The sequence below is a fragment of the Oxyura jamaicensis genome, chromosome 22 (genome assembly GCF_011077185.1).
Source record: "Oxyura jamaicensis isolate SHBP4307 breed ruddy duck chromosome 22, BPBGC_Ojam_1.0, whole genome shotgun sequence".
In the NCBI taxonomy this organism is placed as follows: Eukaryota; Metazoa; Chordata; class Aves; order Anseriformes; family Anatidae; genus Oxyura; species Oxyura jamaicensis.
Genome location: NC_048914.1, coordinates 4,586,450 through 4,605,958, shown reverse-complemented (window position 1 = coordinate 4,605,958; position 19,509 = coordinate 4,586,450). Strand labels below are relative to the sequence as shown.

The 19,509-nt window shown below is 51.5% G+C and overlaps 1 protein-coding gene across 3 annotated transcripts in view; it reads right to left on the bottom strand.

Annotated features, from left to right (window-relative positions):
* KCNU1 (potassium calcium-activated channel subfamily U member 1) overlaps positions 1-19,509 on the bottom strand; it is a 204,975-nt gene that overhangs the window by 22,759 nt on the left and 162,707 nt on the right. The gene's annotated exons all lie outside the window — the stretch shown is intronic.

Here is a 19,509-nt window from a genome sequence, read left to right as displayed (position 1 = left end):
GGGGAATTTTTACCCCTCCTTCGGCACTGCAGCACCCCAGGGACACGGAGCTTGCTCCCACCAGCTGCGTGGGGGCTGATTCCTTCTCCTCAACACCCACCAAAAATGGCCCACAGGCCAGCTGCAGAAACACCTAAGGACAGGCTGTAACGATACCGTGACCTGTGTCTGTTCCACTGCCGAGTCAGTTTTGATTAATAACATTCATTGGCTTAACAAATGGTATCGTAATTAAGGGATGAGAAATTACGAGGCTGACCTCAAAAGAGCTCAAAATACCAACAGCTTCTTCAGGAATAAAGCTCAAAAATAAGCTGATCCACACTGAAGACTGGCTATTTTTTATTGCAGCAAATTATTTTCCCTGGGTACCCTATTCTTTTGTCGTCTCCTAGAGCAGGTACGCTTTAAGGGTCATCACACAGCCGAGACCATTCTTCCAGCACGGAAAGCGGCAGCTCTCAAAGCGTGCACAACTGCAACAGCAATGGCATCTCCAAGTGCCAGTGCAGGGGGTACAAACCAGGACGTCTTCTGGACTGAATTTACAGGGACTTATTTTAGTACTATTAAGAGGGAAATTTGAAGAAGCAATCCTCTGCAGCTCTACCAACAAGTCCTTTGAGTTCTGGACGTGTCTCAACATCCACGGCAGGAGCCAGCAGCCAGCCAGTAAGAGAAGCGGCTGGGTGGCACCTAGGAGATCTGCCATGGAGCAGGCCCTTCTCTCACTAAACTGGAGGGCAGGGTTTTCTCTCCCCTTCTCCAAATCCCAAGTATCAACAAGGATGAAAACAAAACCACGTATTTTGTGTTCCAACCCAGCAATCGTACCCTTTGGCCTCGGTGTTCACCACAATCCACATCTCTACCCGCTAGGCAGTGTGCTTGCTTCTACCTTGGGAGACAAAAATGGCTTTCCACCTTCAAGAGGATGCGTGCACACAAGTGTGAGGCTGTTTGCGTGCGTGTTCACGCTGACGGGTACGACCAGGAGACATTCACGTAGGAGCTGACCCCGTGTGCTGCACGGCGGAGCAGGAGGTGTGCGCATGCACCCGCACGTGCACGAGTCACCAGCAACAAGCGACCCCGAGCACCTGCAGAGGCCTCTCCGGCCCCTTTCATGCCGACGTCGCCCCTTGCTCCCTCTGTGAATGATTTACCTTCTGCTCTGCTCAGGCACAAAGGTTCCCCATGCACGGAGAGCAGCTCGGTGGGTATGGAAGTGTTTAAGGAGTGTCTGTGAGTCCCCCAGCCGGAGCAGACATGAAAGGGAAGATGCTGCGTGTGATTTATTGCGTGCTGAGCAATCTGACAGTCATACTGTTTGAAACCGCTGTCCTCTGGCTTCATCCCGGCGAGGGGATGGCTCGGATTAATGCTGCGGGGGAGGAGGAGATTTATGGTGCTACAAAGGCGGCCGCTGCCTCGGCCGCAGCTGCCCGCGCCCCCAGCCCCCCGCCAGATGTGCGGCAGGGGAAGAGCTGCTCCGGAGGGTGCACGCGGATCCCAAGCCCTCTACTCCGCAGATGTTTATTGACTTAGAAATCCAGCCTTTCAAGGAGCTCCTCGGAGCGCAGAGCGGTGGCTGCTCCCCCCACCGCTGGCCCTCGGGGCCGACAGACCTCACCCTCGCGCGGCGGCGCCCACCGCCTTCCTCGTCCCTGATTTACCATGGGCAAAGCTTCCCTCCCCGGGCATCGTGGTGGATTCGGCTCCCTGGGCTCCTCAGGACACGGCTTAAAATCATGGGAAACAAAGGGAAGCGCCTTTCTGCTGCTGCCTTCCTTGGCTTTGGGGACTCGTAAGTTCCCTTCAAGCGTGAAGGATGGAAACTTCCTCACACACAGAGAAAAGAGTTCGGAGTTTGATGCAATAGCAGGACTCCAGGAGCTGGGATTTTTAATGAGGACAATTTTCCTGAGATCTGCCTTGTGAGAACTGGCTGCCCCGAGCCCAGCAGCTCCCTGCAGCTGCTCCAGGCCATCCCCGCAGCTCCCCGACGTGCTCAGTCCGAGAGAGGCCTTTGCTGGAGACCCGAAATACCACTTTGTCACCGTTCCTCCGGTATTAATATAGACACTTTGAACACTGGATTATTCTGTCCACCCCCTTTAGACTAAATCTGCCTTGGAAAACAAATGACCCTATTGGGCTCAAAATGCTCCCGCAGCTGACTCCATAATGAGCTGTTTATTATAGTTCCCATAAGTGAAATCCATTAAGTCTGACAGAAATGCAGCTAAAGTTTACATTCAGCATCCGTTTGAGGGGAGTTCTGGGCCTGAATTAAATTTGCCCCTTCCCTCCTCCACCCCAGCAAAGCCATACACGATACTTAAATGAATTTTCCATCATTATTTTCCAGAAGAATAACGCTGAACTTTACTGGGCCCAGGCTGATCTGGCAAGTTGTCCAACTTGCCTGCTATGAGTCAATTTTTTCTCCCTTCCAGTGTCAGTTTTCAGTCTTGAAAACTTGAAAGGAAGAAAGGTGGCTTAGGGATGACATTGTTCTTTAAATCTTAGTCAGAAGCAAGCCATTTGATTTTTTTTTAGCGCCCTTCAAGATTAATATTGGTGCAATGGTGTTACTGTTACAGCTGGCTGAAAAATGGAGTTTCCATTGTATGAGAAGTTCTGAGGTTCCTCCTAAGAATAATTGTCCCAAATTTAGACAGAAAGCCAGTGTCTGTTACCACGCTATAACCAAAACAATTAATCTTTTTTTCTGGTGTATCAATTATAACATGACCTTAATACTGAACAGCGAAGTCAAAATGAAAGATTTGGGGATTTTAAAAGCAAAATGTTTTCATAGCTTTTAAGAAACAGTTAAACAAAACCTGTGTGTTAGCATGGAACATTTTTATGCATTGAATCATCGGTTTTCAACAGAAAAGCATTCCAGGTACATCCTTCTAATCAGCCTTCATTACTGCTTGCAAGCACCGCCTAATGAAGCCCAGGGCTGGCCGTGCTTTCCAGCTCCTGAAGCAGGGAGGAAAAGGGGAACCGTGGGGAACAGCAAAGGGCACGGATAGGAGGAGCAGAAGGGAACAGCAGAGACCAGAGGATGGAAGGGGCAATGGGGATGGGAGATAAAACCCCTGAGCTGATGGCACAACTCCCCTCGCCTTTAGCAGTGCCGAGGGCAGGCGTCCTCACCGTGGGCTGCCGAGCAAAGGCTCCCAGGGAGCTGGTGAGCTCCCCAGCACCTGCAGGAGCAGCAGCAGCCTTCCCCTCCGCAGAAAAGGTCTGGAGGCGAGCAGAGCGTCGCCCCGCTTCCCCCACGGAAGGGAGAGGAGTCTTTCATACTCCGAATGGCTCCGCAGGCTGGAAATCGCAGTGATTGTACAGACCCTGCCATGAGTGGCTGATTGACCTTGGGAAAAGTACTTCATACCTCTGCAGATTGTAATCAGGTAATATCTGTGAAGTGCTCTGAAGTCTTTGGACAGAGAATGTTGTAAGATGATCCCAAAGGCAATAAAAAAGGGAGAGCTGCTGTCCAGCAATACACAGAATTGTATCCTCGAAATTACATTTCCTTCCTCCCCTCTCCTCCTCCTCCAAACGCGGCACCGATTTGTCAAGTCTGGACAGATAATCCAGAGGTGTGTGCGCCTGCTTTATCACCAGGAATGCCTGTATCATATGGGCAGGGGGTGGTAGATGGGTTTCAATTAACACAGATAAATCCAAAGGATGCTTGATGGCCATATTTTGTAAATCTAGCAAGAAAAGAGTAATTTCTGTATGGTTGTGTGTGGTATGTATGCAAGCAGGAGGGACTGTCTGCATTAGCATATAAATGCATTTAAAGTGAGACAAATACTGGTGGTTTTGGCAAGCTGGATACCTCTGGAATCACAAATGTAAACTGTTTAGAAAAGGAAACATTTCTGTTTAAACGTAAGGAAAAGGCGGCTTTGGAAGGTAAACATCCTCCCAGAGAAGTAATCACTTTCGGAACTCGTGCTGCTCGTTGGGGTGCTGGGAGGTGGCTCACGAGCTGGGGGTGGCACCTCGGGCACCCGGGTGCCCTCCGCGGTACCGGCCCGAGGATGTGCCCAGAGCTGCACCGAGGGGCACGAGCTCACCGAAACCAGTCACCAGTGTAACCGCTCAGTTCTGACGGGGGAGATCACTTAGGACTGTAAACTCATCAAGGGTTGGGCCACTTCTTTGGTATGTGCTTGTACAGCTCCCGCTGCTGAGGGCTTGCCAGCTCCACGTGCAGCAAAAGCGGCGCTAGGAGTAAGGAGGTTTCAGAAGTCCTAAGCGAGCAGTGACCCTGACCCAAACTTCACTCTCCGCTTGGAAAGCTTTCATGTAGAATAGGGCCTATTCTGTAGCAAGTTACCTATTTCAAACCCTACGCTACTTGGCTTCACAACATGCTTATGTGCAAAAAAATAATATCTACACAGAAAGAATCACGGCACAGCCCCAGCGAGGCCCCAGGTCCGCACGTGAGCTCCTTGCATGCACTTCATGCGCTGCCAGCCGTGATGGAAGCCCAGCTTTGTTAACACGCCAAGGAGATGAACAGACACAGATTGTCCACTCACGCACGACCCCGGTGCAATAACAGCAAGTTTGTCCAAATAGTCAAGATTTTGTCTGTTCATCACCAGGGTTTGTTTTGGAAACAGCTGTTAGTCTGTGCGGTAAGACATAAGATGGAAAGTGTCACAGGAATGTGGTTGTCATGTGAAACCTTTCCTAGGAATGGCAAGGAGATTTATATTTTGCATTTGGTTTTAATTTGATGCATATGGCTGTAGATGCCTGAGATTGGGGAATGGCACTCGCAGCCAGAACGCATTTTTCAGGGGATGGCTCAAGGCCTAATACAGAAGGAGCGCGTCCTGCAGCTGCGGCGCCCACCGCGAGCCAGCGCAGGACCTACTCCTGCCACCCAGGACTCCATGTCACACGGGGGTCCCCTCGGTGCCACGTCGGCCACCCACCACCTCTTGGAGCCTGGTCCCAGGCTCTTCCCTCCTTGTGCCCTCTCTTGGCCCCGTGATGCTCGCCCTGAGCAGCCTGAGGCCCTGGGAGGGGTGTCCCTGTTAAGAGGTGCCTTTCTCACCCCGGCTCCCCAAAAACAGGGAGCACACCTCAGCTGCGATGTTCCCACCCGCTCAGTGCTGGTCGTTGCTTCTTTAGTAGCATTTCTTAAAACTTTTCCAGCTATTCCATGACCTGGTTTGGCCAGGGGTGCGATTAGCAGGCAGGCTATCTGGGATTAGGAGTTTAAATGCTTTTCCTTCCCTCCCTGCTTTGCTTTTGGGAAAAAACAAGCAAAACAAACACAAACAAAACCAAACCAGATGTGGCCTGTGTGCTGAAAACAGAGAGCGCTCCACTGCTCGGGGGGAATCTCACAAGTGGCCACGGAGATAAAACAAGGCTGGACTTGTAAAATGGAGGCTGGTGCTGTGTGGGGCGGTGAAGAGGGGTGAGAAGAGGATCTCGTCTTCAAAGAACTGGAGAAATGTGATGCAATGCCTTCAAAAGAAAGGGGGGGGGAGACAGGGAGAGCAATGCAGGGAATGCCACAAAAGTCATGTAGGCAAGAGCCTGCAGCTGGCTGAGTTTGAAAACAAATGATTTTAATCAGCTGCTATTCAACTACTGTCAGTTCTGATTTACTGTGTTCAGCCAATTAAGGTTTGGGGGAGGTTCAGGGGTTAGGAGGTGAGAAACAAAAGCACGTCGTGGGAGGAGAGGAACACCAAAACAAGAACAGGAATGGGGCTCTCTGAGCCCTTCCCCAGGATAAACCACTGGTGTCGTATCAGACTCCCCTGCACAGCCTGGCGAAGGAGCCCTCTTTCCGTGCAGAAGGGCTGTTTTTCAGAGCCCACGCTCCTTTGCTCGTGTCTTCAGAGGAGGCACCCAGCCAGGGCCAGAATTAATAATGCTGTAGGTGATGGGGATGTCAGTTCTTGTGGGAACCCACGCGCAGGGGGGTTTTGAAAGCCCCAGGTATGTGGCAGCACATTGGTCATGACCATGCGGGCACCAGCAGCACAATGGGCAGCTAGTGGAGATGGTTCCCCCAGAAATGTGCCCTTAAGCTCTGCCACTCTCATGCAAAGCAAATTGCTTCCATAAGCTGAAAATGACAACATGACTTGAGGTATCTTCCCCCCTCCTGGATCATGACTAATAGATTCAAGGCAAACAGTTCCGGTAGGGCTGTGATATGAGCTTTCCACAATTAATTAGTGCAGCTAAGTACCAAGCAATGAAGAAAATTAAAAAGAAAAAACATCTTCCCATGTACAGAGATATCTGGGTATTTGCACAACTCCCACCTTCGTGGCAGATAATAGTCTGGAGTCTTTGATCCTATAATAACTCTCTGAACTATTAGTATTGTGAAAATGCTCCCAGGCTTTGGCTCCCAGCACTGCCTACTCCGAGGATATGGCATGCAGAACAAATGTCTCCCTGTGTCCCGCAGATTACGGTCGGGAGGTCCTGTTTACCCTGAGATCTATAGTTTCACTCATACCAGAATCGTGTCACCGTGCTGTCTTTGTTCCTCCTATTTAGCACTTTGATTTGTGCAGCTCTGCTAAGAATCTCCCTTGCAGCTTGTTGACTTATCACTCATCCCCGTGAGTTCCCATTCTCTCTTCTCCTGACAGCTTTGCCTAATGTACTTATTCATTCAATTTAAATAAATCGAACACGGGCCTATGACAGCCGATAAGTGAGTCACACAAGAACAAACAGAAAGGAAGCACTGCAAATAGTCAAATGTCAAGTAGGAATGGAAAACTGTCCCTACAGCTTCAGCGAACCTTAGATGTCTAATATTTATGGCCAATTGATGTCATTAGAAAGTAAATAAGCCCTCTTATGCTGCATTACAAAAGATTAACTGCAAGCAATGGAGTTTAAATAGCACAGATAAGTGCAGATGGAAATAAACCTGTTTAAAGCTGGAAATATTTGCTGAACCTCCTTGCTGCTTTTAAGATAATTGATCTCTGTATATCTGTATTGAATCTCACCATAAAAGCTTTGAAACGTCTTCTGGCAAAGCCGAGCTCACTTGTGACTCAACCTCGCCTTATCTCTCTGGATTGCAGAGGGTTTTTTCATTTCTCAGCACGCTGGGTGGGGAGCACGCGGCCGGCGTCAGCACACCCCGAGATGCTCCGGGCCGGGTCGCTCACCCTCTGCTGGGGACCCAGCACCGGCTTCAGCCCGGATCAGACCCACAAGCAGCCCCTCCGAGCGGGTGTAGGCATCTCCACCTCGCTGCAATTCGCCCGGCTTCAAAGGATGTCAGAGAAACAGATCGTCTCTCAGATTATTGAAGCGTGCCCCAGCTGAGGATCTTTGGAAACAGCCCCGCACGACAGATATTAATGCTGACAATTAACATTTTGCTGATAAGGAACACGAATGAGAGAGAGGAGGGATTTACTCAGGGGTTTGGCTTTGCAGTGCCCGCAATGATCTCTGGATCTCAATGATCGCACGCTTCCATCCAGGGCGATGCTTGTTCTGGTGCCAAAACACACTCGTGGAGGGCTGGGGGTTGCCGTGCCGAGGGGCACCCATGGGTGCACGGGCACTGGGTGGCTGGAGAGCTGCAGGGGGCTCAGGGGTGCAGGGGGAGGCCCAGCCACGCCGAGCACAGTTGTGCCTCTGCCTACAGCGTGTGTGTGCCGCGTCTGTGCGAGGCTGAGGAGGCTGGGAGAGGGAGGACCCGTGGCCAAGCCCATAAGTCAAGCGCCGAAGACAACTGCAAGAGCCCACCCCGAGGTCCCCGTGCCCTCCGCGGCTGCCCGCCGGGCACCATCTGCAGCTGGACTCCGCGCCAAGTCGGTGCTGCACCACTTCTCCGCTGCAGAAACATTTATTTGATCCTACAACATTGCTTTCAAGATGATTAATCTTTGCCCGGCTGTGTGTTTAGGCTCTCCATAAAGGCAGGTGCATGTGTTCATGTGCTGCTGCTGTCAGGGCTGTTAATGTAAGCGTCTGTTTTACAGCCCAATTGACAGCCGTATTGTTCTGGCAGGGTTACAGCTCTGACATGTGGAATCAATCTTTTTAACCTGTCAATTAATCAGTGGGCAGCTGTCAGCCCAGCTGAAAGGCCTGAAGGACAGTGCCCTTTCAATGGATTATACTGGATGCTCAGCGGAGTAAAATTGAACGCTTCAGTTTCGAGAAACTCTCCCTGCATTCAGAGCGGTGCTCAGCCTCGCTTTTACTGCGGGCCCTGCCGCCTCAGCCAGGCGGAGGGTGACAGCTCGACGCCCTGCCTGTGCTCGGGAGCTGGAAGAGACCCCTCTGAAACATGGCATGGCCGAACAGCTCCCGGCAGCACGGCCGGGCTGGGGAGGGTCTCCCAGACCCAAAGCCGCTTTCGAGGGGCGTCCGGGGAGCAGACGGATCCCCAGCCCGGGGTGCAGCAGCCTGGTTCCTGCTTGCAGCCCTGACAGTGTCTCGAGCCTGGGGCCAGCCCCTCGGGCTCAGCTATGAGTGGGTTTTCCTGCAGTGACTCTGCCACCGCTACCCTGCCACGGCTTCCCGCGCCACGTGGCTGGCCCAAAACAACGGGAGCTGCTCCGGGCAATTTCCTTCTGCCTCTAATTTCCTCCAGGGGTTGCCCTCCCCTGCCATTTCCTTGCTATTTCCATGGATCTTTTCCATACCAATGGATAAAAAGCGTATTTGAGGGAACCGACACTGGTCTGTAACACTGCCTCCCCTTTCTTAAATGGGGATTCTATCACCTTTGGAGCAGATGCTGGGAGCCAGATAGAAAATATCCTCCCAGAGTGACTCGGAGTGGCCAAGGTCCCCTGGCAGCGAGCGGCTCAGAGAGGAAACAAAAGCATAACCTTGAAAATAGCTGCATTTCCCCAGCCCCTTCAGCCTAATGTACTGTGGTGCTAGTTGAGCGGCCACTAATTTGATTCATATGAGAAGCTTGACCTTATTCCACCAAGTGTTTTCCAGCCTGGATTTCTCTAACTGCTTGTTTATAGAGAGTATATGGAGCATTTTATGTTTTTTCAGCTGTTTAGGAACTTGATTTTTTAAGGCAGTCCCAGGAGAGCAGGGTACCAGTCCCTGCCTCCCCCTGCCTTCCCAGCCACCAGGGTGCCCAGGCCACCTTCCCTTGGCTGGTGCTGGGAAAGGAGAGAGGATAATTTATTTGGTGGCTGCATCATTACGTGGAGGTGACTCCCAGTGCTATTATCTGTGCTTAGCACAAGCAGGGAGCAGTTAGCGCTCTCTGGGTCATCTATCTTAGGATCAAAAAGCTATGGAGACACAGAAAAGCTCTTCTCAAGCCTTAATCTCTCAGCACCATCATTTTCTCAGCTGAGGATGGGCAGGGGCCTGGGTGCCAGTGCCTCTCACGATGATTTTAGATGATTGATCTTTCTAAACTGCTTTTTCCTTGCTTGCCACACAGCCGTGGATAGATTAAACATTTATAGATTATCCCTGTGTCAGATGGCTTTGGACAATTAGTCACAAGCTAAGGAGTACTCTCGTGGTTTTCAGCAAGGGGAAAACATTAAGGTAATCAGGAGTCTGCAGCTCTGGGTGCCAATCAAGCAACAATGGATGGCAAATTGTAAGGTGGGAGACAGGTGCTGGCCATTTGTATAGAACCCCAGCCGTAATTTGCTGCAGGGTCCTGGGGAAACCTGCACAGAAAGCAGTCTGAGGTTGTCAGGACTTTGACAAAAGCACAATAGCACCTTCGGAGGAAAGTTGGATGCCAGTGAGTGGCACGCGTGAGAGCAGGCTGCACAGGGGGGAGATGTGCAACGAGAGCAGGTCTGGAGACAAGCCTCAGGAGGGCACTGGCTCCCAGACCTCTCCGAGCAGCCTCCCGTTCTCACTTGATTTATTCTCACATTGCACTGCAGGAAATAGAGAAATATGGCCTCCTGTTTACCACTGCGAGCTGAGATTAAGTACCCCGTCCAAGGTCACGGAGCGCGTCGGTAGCACCGAGGAATTGGAAGCGAGCTCCTGAGCCCTGGTCCTGAGCCCTGGTCCTGAGCCCCGTGCCTGGGTGCCTGCTCCCCCAGCAGGGACAGCAGTGCCTGGAGAGCTCCCGGCAGCCCCCTGATGAACGACAGCAAGGCACAGTAAATAGCAATTGAAGTATTTCCATCCAAGGCCCTGTTATACAAAGCAGTAAGACTAAGCACCAAATGCATCCTAATTTGCACCTGACTCTCTTTTAATCAAATTGAGCTTTCAGCCTTAATCCTAAACGGTGCTTTCCAGAAAGGATTGCGGGAAGATTATTCACCAGGAGGAGCAGGAGCTCGGGGAAGTCATTAACACCTCTTCTTGGACAGGGCAGAGGGAGGTGGCCCAGCTCAGCCCTGCCCCGCTGCAGTGCTCCCCACGTACACCCCACCTGCGTGGGGGTCTGTCCCCGTAGGTCCCAGTGCTCGTGGGAGCCCTTAGCTGGCCCCACAGGGCCTGTATGAGCCTTGTGGGGGAACCAAACACCCCCGGGGCTCTGCCAGGGACAGGGGCTGCACACGGGGGTGTCTCAGCTCTGCCGCCTCCTCCTTTCCACCCCAAAACTCACACCCTGGAGTAAAACCCGCACCAACAGCTCTCTCCTGCCGCTACGCCGCTGACTTGGATGGAGTTGTACCTACAAATGATTTAGACGCCAGACATCCTCATTCCAGCCACAGAAATAGGAGGATTTTAAGGTGAAATTGTCAGATCAAAGTGAGTTTACAGAGCTCCTTTAAACAAATTTTTTACAATAATAATTTCTCTGCGCAGTGTCTGCAATAAAAAGACAATAGATTAGATAGCCATAGAGTGAGCCTGCAGTTGTAAATCACTCGCAGGGCCTCGGCGCTGCTTTGCAAGCATCCTGCACTCTGCCTCGCATGGTTTATGGTGTCATCCGAGTCCCAGAATCCCCAGAGTGAATTACAGCCTTGCAGGCAGCGGGTGGCCATCTATTATCCTACATGTAAACAGGTATTCAAATAGCAGCTTCAGAGCCTTCTCCTTGGCATTTAATCATGCCTGTAATCTAACCCCAGTCCTTGCCAAGGTCACAGCTCTGATTGCTCTTTCTCCAGCACCGCAGGTTTCAGCCGGCAGCAGTGACAGCCTCAGACAAGCTGATTGTCCCCCAAATTAACTCTGATGCTCTGTGCAGAATAATTCAGTAGCAACATGTTCTAATCACCAGCCTGGAACCTGCCTCCATCCCCACAGCACCAGGAGCCTCCCCGGAAAGCTGCGGCTGCTCAGAGGCGTGCAGCCTCCGTCGTTAGGACACAGCAGCCCCAAACCCCGTCCCCTGGCCCTGCTCAGCCCTCTGCTCCCTCTGCCTCCAGCTAGAAGGAGCTCTTGCCTTGGGTGGCCAACCCCAGGCTTTCCAAATCACTTCTGTGGAGTAACACAGGCCAGTAACATGGGCTCTGCCCATGGGCACGTTCTGCTTCTTCCCTCGTGCCTCAGTTTCTCTCCCAGGAAGGAGGTCAGAGCTCACAGGTAGCAGCGTGCAGCCTCCACAAAGCACAGAGCATCACACGACGGCACAGACACCAACACATCCCTATCCTGTCCCATGCTGAGCTGAAGCCGATGAGATTTGAAGGTGCTCAGCGAAGCCTTTTAAAGGATCAGGTCCTTGAAGCGTGATCAATAATCGGTTCATCCTCCTCCCTACTTCTCTTTGCCCCATGCTGCCTCTCTAAGAAGCAGCTGAGAAATTCCGCAGCCACCGGCCAACTAGCAGGCAGTAAATCTGCAGAATATAAAGATGATTTTCATTTCCATTGGGCTACTCTATTTTTCTCTCTAAATATTTCAGGGGAGCTCGATTCATGGCTTCTCCTTTGGTGTTAAAAGAAAATAATAATAATTTTTTATTTAAAAGGCAGAGAGCAAAGCCCCGAGCACTGGGGCCCTCTGTATTGTGTTTCAAATGGTTCCCAGCTTCATTACTAGCTCTAAGCAAGTTCTGTATACATCACCTAGTTTAATTCAGCAATATCATCAGTGTCAATGGGTATCCAGCGGCTGCCGGCTATTGGTCATCTGGACCTGACACAAACTCAATAAATACTCCATAACCCCTGACAGCCGCTAGCAGATTAGCCCGAAATGAACGATTGCACAACCAACACCTGCTGAACCAAATCACCGCGGTGACTGATGGGCCTGTACTGAGCTCTGACCACAAGTGAGATCAGGGGAAGAATGATTTTATACTTTAAGAAAAGAATTAGAGATGGTGGCTGGAGTGATTGGAAAACCTTCATGAGGCTTCTCACTCCTTCCTGCCTCCCCCTGCCATGCCGAAAGCCATCAGCGCTCCGGCTGCGGCGCGCTGCACGCTGCGAGCTGACCACATGAGTTCAACAACAGCAGCAGTTTTTATTATTCTATACATTATTTATGTCACCATCAGCAGCTTTATTTCACGTCCTAGCATATTATTGCTGTAAATTATTATTTTAAACTCTTTGGTGAGACTTTAACCACTGCTCAAAAACGAGCGCTTATTTAAGGGTAACACTTTGCAAATGGCTTCGAGAGCTCTCGGCGAGCCAGCCCGAGCCTCCACCGCTGCTTTCGGAGGCTGCCCGAAGCTCAAAGCACAGCACTTTTCTCCAAAATTAGGCTTTTTTTTTTTTTTTTTTTTTGGCATGACTGCTTTCCCTATGTCATCGCAGGAGTCATTCTGCACCAGAAGAAACAATCTGGTGCAGAACCTGGACTGACTCGAAGCCTTCCAACCGTGCCGCAGGGAGCCCTGCCTTCCCCTGCCCTGCAGCCCATGTGGCTGGGGGTGCTGAGCCCCCTATTTCCCCCAGCCTGGGCTTCCCAGCACCCGGCCCTTGCCCGAGATGGGCCCTGCGTGCTCCATGGCACCGCGAACGGGAGGATAATATCCCGGCTTGTTTTATCATGTTCGTTTCTGTCTGCTCAGAATCTGTCATCGTTTTCACTACCCGGAATAGCTGTCACTCCAGTTTTGGCTCTAGCACCCTGTTTTGATTCCAGCCCTTATCGAGTTTATCTAGAATCCTTCTGCTCATTTAAAAGAAGAAAAAAAAAAAAAACACAAAAAGCACCCAAAAAAATCTCTCATTTAAAGTGCTTTTAGGAGTTTGTCTGAGCCGGATCCCAAAAAGCCCTGCGTGGGTTTGATGCACTCCAGCCTAATTGCTGTCCCCAGATCTGAAGAGCTGTCTGCATTAGGGGCCCGCCAAAGTCTTTCAGAGTAATGTGATTTGCTGGAGAGCCGCAGTGTAGGTTTGCAAAAACACTGATGCTCCCGCTGCCAGCTTAAATCAGATACCAGCCTGACCTCAGAAAGCAGTGTCTTTTCCTATAAATTTTGGCATCACATTGAGTTACATCATTCGTGCTGCATTATGTGCTGTTACAGGCAAGAAGTCACGCAAGTTAATGTGGCATCTGGCTGGAATTTAAAGGCGAATGCACAGGGCTGCAAAACCCAAGCCCACCTTTGCCCTCAGACACCTGTGGCTGCTCCGCCGGCCTTGCCCACGGCCCGGGGAGCCGTGCTCGAGTGGGACGGGGACAGGTCTCTTTGCAGGTAGAAGCCCTCGTATTTACATCCAAAAGACTTTTATTTTTTACACAGCCCTCGCCCCCCCCCCCCCTTTCTTTTTTTTGACAAGGAAGACGAACAGTAATTCTTCATCTTTTGGAGGCAGAAGCCTGCTGACTAGAGCTCCATCTGGGGGCACCATCTGGGGATGCTACCAGCGAGCACGAGCACGCTGCGGGGAGGAGGTGGGCGACGCGGGGGGACCCCGATGGTCACCCTACGGCCCCCCTAACAGCCCCGCTGCCAAACAGCTCTGCACCGAGGCAGGAGGTGCCACCAGACCACTCCAGGGCTGTGCAAGGACATGAGTGCTTCCCCAAAACCCTGTTTATTCGCAGCCTCACACTTACGAGGTTCATGCAGGGCGCACGCAGGCACACCCGTGCACGGGAGGACACGCGGCGGGTCTCGCGCCCCCACGCTCAGCCAGGCTGTCCTCATGAGACCCAGATTATTCCCTGCACTCCCACATGCTTTTGGAGCAATAAGATGTTCTGGCACGCCCAGCACCAGAAAAGCCATGGGGTGCTATCTCCAGGCCCCCTCGGCTCCCCTGGGTCACGGCGCTCCGAGGCTCCCCAGGCAGAGGCAGTCACTGTGCTGCCGCCGCCGGGCAGCCCTCGGAGAGAGCAGAGCGATCACGGCTCACAAGTGTGCACTTCTCTCATTCCTGCTTAATTTGCTCCTAGCTGCTTTACAGAGCCCCTCACCAATTAACCAATTAGTAGCTAATTTAATTTGCTCTACCAGGACTGCAGCCCACGGTGGATGTGCGCAGCTCTGCTCGCCAGCCGCCGGCGCTGCTCTAGCCCGCTGCACAGCACCCCGGGCACCCCAAAACGAGGCAACCCAAACTCCATCCGCTTCCCACGTCCCTCCCCTGATGGATCCGAGACAAAACTTCCCTCAGTTGAGGCACCTGCCTCCCAGATCTCACCTCGGGGAGATGCTGAAGTGCAGACAAGCCACAAGTGTTCATTAGGCTGCGAAACCTGGCCCAGCCTGAGGAGGAGGACGGGTATTTCAGGGCCGGGTTTGTCGTGGTGGCGGTGTGTTGTTGATGAGTTTTGTTCCTTTCTTTGAGGAGAGCTGGAAGCAGCGTTCCTGAGTTTTTCACTTAATCTGAACAATGATGAAATGTTTCATGTTGGTATGATAAAGCTTCCTGAGTCACTTCCCTGTATTTAATTACAATTTTTAGGCCGTGTTAAATTACAGATTTCATTATTTTATACAAGCTCTACCTGTTCATTTTAATACAGGGCAAAAGAAACACCTGGGATTGTTCTGAGTAACACAGGACAAACAGGCAGAGAGACAGACACAGGCATCTGTGCGCAAGCCATTTCGAGATTTTTGCAGAAAAGATCAGTTTTCTGTTCTGGCTTGAATCTAAGCAAAATCTCAGGGACATAGTACAAATACGGATGGTTTCCAGCAGCAGAGCTCCGCAGCCCCTCTGTATGAGCATCAGGAACCAGACGGCTCCTGGCAAAGCCTGGGAAACCCTCGGCACAACCCGTGCCACTTGCACCAGAGCTGGGGTTATCCCGGGAAGAAGCTCTTCTCGAGATGCTACGAATCCTGCACGCACCCCCAGGTACAGGAGCAGCCTTTTAACAGCTCCGCTCCCGGCCCTGAGCAGGTCCCGGGGACCAGGGCATCACCGGGAGCACCCAAGACCTCCCAGCAGACCTTCCTTCCTGGACCTGCCGCCGGGATCTCAGAGACACAGCGGGACAAGGGAGAGGGGAGGGAACAGAGCATGGGTTATGAAGGACCTGGTGAAAAACGACAAGCGGGTGGCTACATTTTCTCTCTACCAGGCTCTGCCTTAAAAGAGTTTTTCACTATAATTGTAATTGATGTTTTCCCTCGTCCTTGTAAAATGGTTTAGTGGTTTGGAAATGATTTAAAGGAGGAATAAATATGCAAAAGCGGAGCAGGTTTCTGTCAGACCAAACTCCTTTCTCCGCAGATGGACTGCAAGGCACCTTGCACAGATCAATAGCTTTAGGGAACAAATAATTTTGTCTAGTTTATGTGATATCCTCCCAACATTTCTGTTCTAACACTAACCCAGCCAAAGCATATAGAGTGGCGTAGGTGTTTCGTTAGATCAATTCCAGGCCAGCACTGTTGGAAACGTACAGGGGAGTGTTGGATTCTGTCTGCTGGCCTCAAGAACAAAGCTGTATTAATACTGGCTTTTATTTTTCAGTTAGCAGAGACAGCTAACAAGCGAGTGTGATTATATACATCCACGCTGACTCACAGGTTTCACCTACATGCTTTGAAAGCTGGCCTAAAATCCTGCCCCCATTGCTGACCCAAGGGATGTTCCTGCAGAATAAACTGGAGGAGAATCCAACCATTTGGCATCCGTTTTACAGGGGACGAAGGGAACGGATAGTTTAAGGACCAGTTTACCCAGAAAATACCTCTGACTGCCTGCAGGCCTAGCTGCAGATAGCATAAAAAGGTGCACGCTTCTAAAGAAGGCCATTTTCCAGCTTTTAGGGGCCAAGATCGCATTACTAAAGCTCTCCGGCCCATGTGGAGTTCATGAGATAGAGCAGAAGCAGGCGCCCCAGAGATCCCAGGTGCCACCAGAAGACCCCACAGAATGACTGGGATCAGCCCCTCCTGAGCAGGATCCCACAAGCAGATCCCTGGATGAGAGCAGGCGGGTGGCTGGCAGGCTGCGTGCCTATGGAAATGAGGATATTAATGAAGCTGAGTTAGTAATGGGATGGAATTTATTGTACAATTAACAATGTTACGGCACCCAGTGCCTTGGATGGGTGTCTCTTTTGTTTTAAATCTAAATAAATAACTAAATTAATGCTTCCGTTACCAGGTTTTTTGTAGCATGGCCAAGGCCGAAGCAATTTACTAAAAATAATGAGACTGGCTCACCGAAGACCAGCAAGACTCGTGAGACAGCTCCACGGGGTTATATTTACAAACGGATATCTTCCAGATGTCATGGTGATTGGTGGTGCACGCCGACCAGGAGAGGAGAGAAAATAAGTCTGGAGCCAGTCCCCGGCCCCACCGCCGACAGCACGGACCCGGCGGTACACAAAGCACGCTGCCCCCACAAACCCTGCTGGGAAATGCCCTCCAGACATGCCACCTTTCTGCGAAATGACTTCTCGGAACATCACAGAGAGGCCCGAGATGTTGTTGTTATTGTTGTTGTTATTATTATTATTATTCTTTTAAAAAGTTACTTCTGAAGACTGCTGTGCTGGTGACATTCCCTTCAAACCGCAATAACTAACCTGTCACAGCCTACAAACGCTGACAATACAGCACCGTGTGGGGCTGACTTAATAAACCTCATTTACATTCATTTTGATTCGCTCAGGCATTGAAAAACATTTCACGGGGAAAAAGAAATAAGTAGGAACCTCTCCAAGCTGACATGATGTTTGCTGATATGATACGAACGGACTTAATAGCAGCACGTATGAGAACATGCATTCCTTACAATATTTGCAAATGGGCTTCTTTTTATTTACTTGCAAATTTTTTTTCCCCCTCTTTTGTGCTGGTGCCACTTGTGCTGTGGGAGCTGTGCCCACAGCACCTCCACGGCACCACCACGCCGAGGTAGGTACTTGTGTGCCCCCATGGGGCAGGATGGGCTGCTCACCCCACAGGACAGGGCTTGATCCTCGCTGCAGTTTTCATATTTGTTGATCCAGATCTGAGGCTCTGCTCCCCTCTTGTCCCTTTCAGAGTTACCCCGCCAGCTGGTTTTCCTGTGACCAGGGCATTCTCCAACCTTTCTAGGGGTAAAGGCCCACGTGGCTCCTGCTTTTGGGACCCGGTGGGGCAGACTCACGGGTTCGGCTGACAGCTGAGCCTGCGTCAAGGGTGGCAAGCGGCCTCTCCAGCTGCTTTGAACCAAACAGGGTTGCTGAGCCCTCAGCCGGAGTTTTGGAATCTTTCCAAACCTGCATTTCTTCATGGTTTGTGTATCCCTTTCCATAAACTCCTGGTGTGCCTCGCATCCCTTTCTTGCTGCGCCGACCAGCAGCACGCTCCCATTCCTGCTGCAAACGGGTTACTGGGAGTTTACTGGGAGCTGTGCTGCAGCCTGCACAGCGCTGGAGAAACCCTCCAGGGAAAGTCAAGAGCATGAATCACAAATGGGCTAAAAGTTTATCTTACCTTGAAGAGTGATAAACACACAAGGCATGGTGTTTTTGTTATTTCTGCTGAGCTTTTTCCTGCTGACATTGGTTTAAAATAAGTTCTTCTTGATTTACATCTGTCTAAGATCAGAATGAAACAGAACAAGTTTTAGCAGAATGGGATTCTGCAGCTGAACACATGGGGCTCATTTGGTTTCTCTTATCTGATTTGCATCACAGGGAGACAGTTTAATTTCAAGCACTGGCCCTGAGCAACTGAGAACAGGGAAAAAACACTGAAAAAGTATCACAATCAAGCAAGTCAGCGAGGTATGCGGAGCTGGGAAACTATCCACAGGTGCTGGAAAGGAAAAAGCAATACCACGATAGAAAATATAATGCCTACTGGCAAGGACTGCAAGGCACGCAGCCCCGTGGCACTTAGGAGTAACTCCGGCCGATGAGTTACTGGGAGGGATGCTGAGGAGCTGCAGCTTCCCCATCGTGTGCCTGTGCTGGAGCCTGGAATCCAGCAAGGCCACGTTGTGCAAGAAGGAAAACACAAACGCTTCTGTGCTGTGAGGGCACGGTGCCCCCAGGACACGAGGTGTGGGGTTTAAGGGACGCCCTGTGCCGCACCTGGCCTGGCCTGGATCTCTTGCATCACATCTCCCTCCTTCCACACGAGGCACCGCGGACCCAGCTGCAGCGGCTGCTCACCTGAACCGCACCAAATCCGAGGGATAAAAAGGGCTCAGGAGCAAAGCAAACGGCGAGCCTTGCAAGAGCTTCTTAGCTGCCTGCGGGGTCAGTCCCTACACCGCCTTCAGGGCAGAAACGTTCACAAGGGAACTTTCTGAGAAATCAGGAGCAAAACCAGAATTAAAAGCCTCCGAGCACAGACTTGCAAGCTTCTGCTACCCAGTGCTCCCAGTTCGGCCTGGCTCGGGCTGCCAGCAGCTTTGAGTGCAGCCCCCAGACCCGAGAAGCAGCAGCTCACGCTTCGTACCCGCGGCACAGACATCAGGTAAGGGTCGGATGTTCCAGCACTGCCCAGGTTCAAGGGCTGCCAGCAGGTTCTTTACAGCAGAAGACGGAGAGAGCAGCAGAAATGCAAGAAGGCTGTGGTGAGTGTCAGGAAAGAGATTTCAACTGCTCGAGGGCCCAGAGTAACCCCGGGGCTCTCACACCTCGGCCAGCAGCTCCCCGTTCCTAACAAGCGCAGTGCACGCAGTAGATGTGGGTTTTTGCACAGCACGATGGCTTCACGCTGTCTCGGTGCTATTTAGCCCCTGTTTAGCCACATTTATCCCCTATTTAATCCATTCAGCCATGGCAAGGCCCTCACCAACACAGGTCACGCAGGCACTGTGGCCTGGATCTGGGCAGAGCCGGGGGGCACCACACGGAGCCTGCTTGCCCCCCTGCCCCTCGGCAGCGTCAGCCTGCGGTCGGGTGGTGGCTGCCTGGTTTTCGGCCTCAGAGATGTTTTCAGTCAAACACACAGAGGTGTCTCTCCTCCCCCTCTCCCCCCGCCACCACCTCCTCCAGACCCCGGCAAATTGACAAAGCAACAGGAGAGAGAAAATTGAGTTGTATCATTCCCCCTTGGGGAGTCTCACTTTGCTGCCTGTATTTGAAAGCGCTCATTTCCTACATCTCTTGATGAGAGCTCCTATCGACCAGTGACCCCTAAATGCCTATGCTGATCAATAGTCCCCAGCATCTTAT